The sequence below is a fragment of the Rosa chinensis genome, chromosome 4 (genome assembly GCF_002994745.2).
Source record: "Rosa chinensis cultivar Old Blush chromosome 4, RchiOBHm-V2, whole genome shotgun sequence".
NCBI classification, from domain to species: Eukaryota; Viridiplantae; Streptophyta; class Magnoliopsida; order Rosales; family Rosaceae; genus Rosa; species Rosa chinensis.
This window is the reverse complement of record NC_037091.1, coordinates 4,889,997-4,897,635: the sequence shown is the minus strand read 5'-3', so window position 1 is coordinate 4,897,635 and position 7,639 is coordinate 4,889,997.

Here is a 7,639-nt window from a genome sequence, read left to right as displayed (position 1 = left end):
TCCCCCAAGGGCTCAATGAAAGGGCGGTCGCGACTGCGCAGGCCAGTCAGACCGAAACACACTACCAGACTCAGTGGCGGAGCCAGAAATTTTAGTTTGCTGGGGCACAAAAAAAATAAATAATTATAGCAAAACATTAAAAAAATTGTATATGTAATATATATATATATATATATATATATATTACAACGAGTACGTAATTTTCTTCGACGAGATTTCATTGGTGTGAAAACCACATGAAAAGTATAGACAAGAGTAGGGGTGGGCGCGGCGCGGTGCGGTTCGGTTTGAGGTCCAAACCGCTTTTTTCGGTTGGTCTATATATCAAACCGCAACCGCATTACAAAAGGGTTGAACCGATTATTTCGGTTACACTATTTTTCGGTGCGGTGCGGGTAGGTTTTGGTTTGGAGTGATTTATTAATTTTAACTAGAAAGAGAGGGCCAAAATCAGGCTTATTTTTACCTAACAATTTCGATAAGGCATAAATAAATTTTGAATGCATTTAGAGTCCACACAAATCGGCCAATGTCACCCAAATATCAAGCAACTTGCAGAAAGACCATAGCAACTTATTACACACACAGAGATATATATATATAGATATATATATATATATATATATATATTTATATTTATATCAATGATCAAGGAAACATAGCAACTTATTACAAACTGAAAACCTAATCAAAAATGGATTTCTTATATATTGAAAACCAACAATTCCATCAATAGAGAAATAATAAATAAATAAAATGTAATTAAAATAAATTCGGTGTGGGTCGGTTTAAATCGGGCGGTTTATGACCCGAAACCGCAACCGAACCGCTTTTATACGGTTCGGTGCTGTGTGATCATAAAACGACACCGTTTTAGTTCGGTGCCGTTGCCGAACCCTTTTTCCTGTGCGATTCGGGTCGTTAACGGCATTTTCGGTACAAAATGCCCACCCCTAGAAAAGAGAGTTAGAAGAAAGCATATAGTACGTATATTAGTATTGTATTGTATGGAGATTTCATAGGTATTGTATATTAGTATTGTATTGCATGTATGGAGATTAGTATATTGTCCCTTTTATATACCAAAAAAAAAAAAACAAAGTAAAGCATATTGCAAGAGTCGAACCAGGGACCTAGTGCCCGCAACAAAAGCTGCAGAACCACTCTGCCAAATTGGCAACTAGTAACTTATGTAATCTAAGTTGTATTTGTATGATTCTCAGTAGGGCACGGGACCCACTAGGCCCTTATGTGGCTCCGCCTCTGACCAGACTCTTGCCCAACAGACGGACGCTGAGCGTGATTTCTTGGGTGACCGGGCTAGTCTCATTAGGGATCTGACTCTCTAGAGAAACCACCTGTGGACCCAGATCCAGGATCTTCAAGCCCGATTAACTGATGTGACGGCTAGGCTTGCCCAAGCGGAACCTCAATTGGAGCAGCCCCTTGCTGGTTTCGAGACGTTGACCCATGACCTGGCCCAAGCTCGCGTAGCAGCCCAACAGGCCGCACAAGCTACCGCTGATGCTAGATTTTGTCTGGATGAACTTTTCCTCCGCTTAACTCATGCAGGCTGAGGATTTTTAGGCCTCTGATATTAGGCCCATTAATTTGTATGAACAACATTACTACCAATAAATTAATTATTTAGCCCACTTTGTTGGCCCAAATTTATTTTATCCCATAGGCAATAGTTCTGTTCAATTTTTTGCTTTAACTACACAAAAACAGTTTCAAAAAGATAACCTCGAAAAGGAGCAGTTATCTCCTTGGAGACCGCTCTCTTGTCCACGCGGATTCAATTCCGTTTATTTCCTAGATCTCAGCATTGAATTCCATTGATATTCCCATTAATGGCGTTGAAACGTCTTCAACTGCCCATATCCAAGGGTTGAAGCCACTGAGGCAGGCCTCTATAAATATCAATACTTTGGAAAGATGAAAACTTACACAAACATGGTTTACCCAGAAATGACCTTGCAGCCTTTCTCCTCTTCCTTCTATTTCTCAAATCTTCTCCATACGATCTCGCCCTTAGCCTCTAGATCTTAAGCTTTATGGCTTAATCTCACTGCCTGTGTAGGCCTTATGGCCTAATCTCAGGCAAACCTCGTGTCTTTGGTCTATGAAAGCCTGGATGGAACATCCAAGGTTTTGGATAGGTTGAAGAACACGAGGAGCTCCTAACGCGGGGCATCACATGCTGGGGAGTCCCTCTCCTCAGATTTCCCTGCGCGGAGCAAAGTGGAGAAGGGCGGAAGGCCACTTGAGGCCGACTATTCTTCTTCTGCGACCTACCTCCGGGGATTGATGAGCCGACTTCTGTTTTCCCCCTGAAGGTAGGTGAGGCAACTGGGTCGCACTCTAGCGCTGATTCCATCTCCATCCTGGAGGATAACTAACTGGAAGGGTTGCGATGGATTATTTCCTTCCCTCTCCTTCCAGTACAAATGATAGCAGATGCGACTCAGATCAGAGGAGGGTGAAGAGAAGAAGAGTAAGAGTGAATATCTCATCAACCTTTCTTGCCGCGAGATCCGGAAGCTCATGGAAGACATGAATCCTTATTAGTTGTTTTAGCCATTTTCTGGCTTTGTATATCGTTAATGTAATTTTCTCATGTAATTTTCTCGAACACATTGTCTTGCTTTTGGCCGCAAAGCCACTTCATGAATGAGATATTCAAAATTTTCTTATTTGCTAAAAACAACAATGATATCATAATAAGGCCTCTGGTATAGGCCCTTACACACATTCCTAACACATATTGTCAAGGATATTGAACGAAAATGTACGAAAAAATTGCCAGATGAATCACTGCAAAAATAATGGCCACTATGAAGGCCTTTATGCATAGAGTGTTGCCCCCCTAGTGTTCATAGGTGGAGCGAAGACAGGTGAACGAGGCCACAATAAAAAAGGCCTAAGTACAAGGGATGAGGCGAGTCAAAGGACACTATGTTTGCCCCCCTGTCCTTGCAACAGAAGAATCTGGGGGATCTTCAAATTCCCAAACACTGGGGTAGTATTTCTTTAAGAACCTGCCATTGATAGGGTTGCGGTGGAGGTCGCCATCCAAATCTTTGAGGTGAAAAGCCCCACGTTCCAGAATTCTATGAATCACAAAGGGCCCTTCCCAGCATGGGGTCCATTTACCACGACCGGTCAACTTCTCACCAAATGGAAGGACTGCCTTCCAAACTAGCTCGCCCTCTCTGTAACTGCGGCCGCGAGTTCTCTTATCATAGGCGCGAGCGATACGTTGCTTCTCCATCACTAAGTTGTCCAAAGCCTCTAAGCGCTGTCCGCTAAGGTCTTCGTGCTCCTGCCACATGGCCTGGACGTAGTCATCACCAATCAAATGATGTTGATCTTGGACGCGTAGGGAGTGAACATTGATCTCCAAAGGTAAAACCGCATTGTGACCAAACATGAGTGCATAGGGCGTTGTGGCAGTAGGAGTTCGCTTTGAAGTACGATAGGCCCACAACGTTTCATACAATGTCTCGTGCCATTGGCGAGGGTTTTCAACAAGCATCTTCTTCAGTAGGGTGATGATAATCTTGTTACTGGCCTCTACTTGACCCGTAGACTGAGCGTAATAAGGTGTGCTGTGGAGAAACTGGATGCCGAAGTTGCTGACGAGCTGCTCCACATCACCACCCATAAATGCTGCCCCCCTGTCCGATACTAACACCTCGGGGACGCCGAACCTGCATATAATATTTCGAAAGATGAATTGGCGAATGGTGGCTCCAGAGGCCTCCTTCAAAGGTTCAGCTTCCACCCATTTAGTGAAGAAATCCGTAGTGACGATGATGAACTTGTGTTGGAGTGACGAATGGGGATGAATCATGCCAATCAAGTCCAATGCCCAGCCTCGCGCAGGCCAAGGTTTAATAATAGGCTGCATGGGAATATTGGGAATATGCTGAACTGGTCCATGAGCCTGGCAATCCTGACAACCTTTCGCGAACGTGATACAGTCTTTCAAGATGCTGGGCCAATAATACCCATGTCGCCTGATGAGCCAACGCATCTTTGGACCCGCCAGATGGGCTCCACATACGTTGGCATGTGCTTCTCGCATCAAACGCTTCGCATCACGGCCAAACACACACCAGAAATCTATGCCATCTTTGCCGCGTCGGTGCAGCTCATTACCTCTGAGGAAGTAATTTAAGTCAAGAAAACGAGTCTTCTTGTCTGCAGGGGCGTTTGGTTGATTTAGGTAAGCAATCAAAGGGATGCGCCAGTCTATATCAATAGGTTCGAGGGCCGCAACGACTGGTTCGTCTGGTGGGTCAGGTCGCGCGAGCCAAGAAGGCAGCGTGCGTCTTTCAACTTCCAGGATTCGCTCGCGAACCCCATATTTCAAAGTAATGCCTGTAGCCAGTTGAGCAAGTTCGTTGGCCGCAAAGTTGCGCTCGCAAGGAATATATTCCAAATCCAAGTCATTGAATTGATCCAGATTTTCAATGGCGCGATTCAAATATGGTACAAGCAAGCAGCTCACACACCTGTACTTCTCTTGAAGCTGATTTATGACGAGTAAAGAATCACCGCGTACTTGGACATGTCTTACTCCGAGCTCCAGTAACACTTCGAGGCCAATAATGAGGGCCTCATACTCTGCTTGATTATTGGTGCACTTAAACTCCAATTGGAAAGAATAAGAAAAACGATCGCCCGCTGGGTTTTCCAGAACAATCCCTACCCCTGCTAGTGTTTCTGTTCTTGAACCATCAAAAAATAATATCCAGGGTTGAAGGGAGATTGTGGCTTGATACCAAATAGCATATTCTGGAATGAGCGCCAAATCTGGTTGAGTTGTTGTTGCAGTCGCGATCTCTAACTCTTTCACTGTGGGGACATCCAACATAGGGTGATGTGCTAGAAAGTCTGCGATGGCTTGTCCCTTCACTGCTTTCTGTGGAACGTATTGTAGCGAGAATTCGGATAAGGCCAATACCCACTTGCCAATACGACCTCGCAGAATAGGTCGCGACAGCATGTACTTAACCAAGTCGGTTTAAGCGATAATGCAAGTGGTAAAGGATAACATGTAGTGTCGTAACTTGCACGCTGAGAAGTACAACGTAAGACACAATTTTTCCATGGGAGTATACCTGGTTTCGCAATCCGTCAGTGTCCTACTGAGGTAAAAAAATGGCATGCTTGACACCTTCCTCATCATCGTGGGCGAGTAGGCTGCCAATGGACGCCTCAGCTGCTGAAATATACAGCTTTAATGGAAACCCAGCTCTTGGTGGAACGAGTACTGGTGGGCTCGCCAGATAGGCCTTAATTTTGTCAAAAGCCTCTTGGTGTTGAGGTTCCCACACAAACTCGTTCTGTCCTTGTAGTCTCAGTAGTGGGGAAAAAGGCTGGATTTTACCTGCAAAGTTAGATATGAAACGTCTCAGGAAGTTGATCTTACCCAGTAATCGTTGCAACTCTTTCTTTGTGCGCGGGGAAGAGGCGTTGATGACTGCGCTTGCCTTATCCTCAGGGACCTCAATACCCCTTTGATGGACGATGAAGCCCAGAAAATCTCCTGCTTGAACTCCGAAAACGCACTTGGCGGGGTTCATCTTGAGCTTATGCAGCCGCATTCGCTCAAAGACTTTCCTGAGATCTGTTATGTGATCCCCGCACTGCTTGGACTTGACGACCACGTCATCAATGTAAACCTCTAAAATCTTCCCCAGGATGTCGTGGAAAATCAGGTTCACGGCTCTCTGATACGTTGCCCCAGCATTCTTCAGTCCAAAAGGCATAACCACGTATTCAAAAACGCCAACGAACCTTGGACAACGGAATGCGGTTTTGTGTCTGTCTTCCTCCGCAACCGGAATCTGGTGATACCCAGCAGTTCCGTCCATGAAGGATAACAATTCATGTCCTGCCACTGCATCTACCAACATATTCGCGACCGGCATGGGGTAGACGTCTTTAGGCGTAGCGACATTAAGGTCTCTGTAGTCCACGCAGACCCTCATCTTACCATTCTTCTTACGGACTGGCACGATATTGGACAGCCACTGATTGTATTTGGCCACCAGAATGATGCCCGATCTATGCATCTTTTCAACTTCTTCTTTGACCAGAACTTGGGTCTCGGAGTTCATTCTTCGAGGCTCTTGCTTCACAGGCCTCTTGTCAGGGAGTGTTGGTAGTTGATGGCAAACCAAGTCCGGTGACAGGCCGGGCATGTCTTCATATTTCTCCGCGAAGTAGTCTTTGAACTCTAGTAATAAATCAATGAGCCTCTGTTTCTCACTAGGCTCTAAGTAAGCGTTGATAGCCACTTCCATAGGTTCAGCTGCTGTTCCAAGATTAACTCTCTCGGTAGGATCCCTGACCTTTGGAGGGGTGTCATCCAGCGCTGCTGGAGCCAGCTGAATTTCTTATTCGTCTTCTTTTTCTTGGTTAGAGAACTCCTCATTGACAATTTCCAAGGTCGCGACACGATCATAGGCCTCTTTTTCCACCAGGTACGAGGATAGTCTTTCGTACAACGAGTGGAAGGCCTCTATCCCTTCCTCCGGAAGGTAGTAATCCATTAATCGTTTAAGGGTTTGGGCACAGCATGGCCAGGCCTTTCCAAGCCCTCTTTTGCGAGCGTAAGCCCCCACTGTGCCAATTCAGAGGCCGTCACCCTTGTGGGGTGGCCTTTATCATCGATGCCACTGACTTGCAATGGAGTAATTGGCTCCAAGTAGTACCTGGCATCTACATAGTTTGCGGAAACTGGGAATGGGCGAGGATCCTCTTTAATCATCACAGCTTGATCGGTTACCCTATTCCACATCACCAGCTCCTGGTGGAGAGTTAAAGGAACACAATAGCTCCGATGAATCCAGTCGCGCCCTAAGATGGCGCTATAGGCTGCGTAACAGTCTGTCACAAAGAAAGCATAGACTCCCTATGCTGGTCCTACCTTGATATGTAGAAACAATAAGCCCAAAGTCTTTGTGACTGTTCCCGCGAAGTTCTTTAGCGTGAGGGATGTAGACTGGATCTTCTCTTTCTTGATCCCAAGTAAATGCATGGTTCTTGTGGTGATAACGTTGACAGCAACCCCTGTGTCGACCATGACCTTGCTGACTTTAGTGCCAGCAATCTCCACTGTTATATATAAAGGTCGCATGTGCTGAACCATCGCGGGCATTGGTCTTGTGAAGCTCATAAAGAAACCTTTACCCTCAGCGTCTTCAGTTTCAAGAACCATTGCCTCTGCTAAAGGTGTTGTTACAGCTGATGTGATTTGCAGAGGCTGATCGGTACCTTCTTCATTCTCCACACACTCTTGCGTGGCAATTGGTAAAGCATATCTCGCGGGAAGTACGTAGACCGTATTGCAGGAAGTATCAACCGCCTCAATTTTGTCTATGTCGTCCTCCAGGTTGAGCTTCGGCTCTCCAACCGGGATGTCAGTATTGAACTGCTTCGCCAGCCGATGTACCAATGACTCTTCTGTAAGGCCCTTTACCTCACACTGTTCTTGTTCCTGCTGTTCGGCCATCAACAATGGCGAGTTTGATCTTTGTTCCCCTACAAGTATCTCCTTTGGGGGAGCGACCACCTGACTTTGGACTTTTTTAGGTCTCCACTGTAAAGCTTCTGCAGTGCTGCC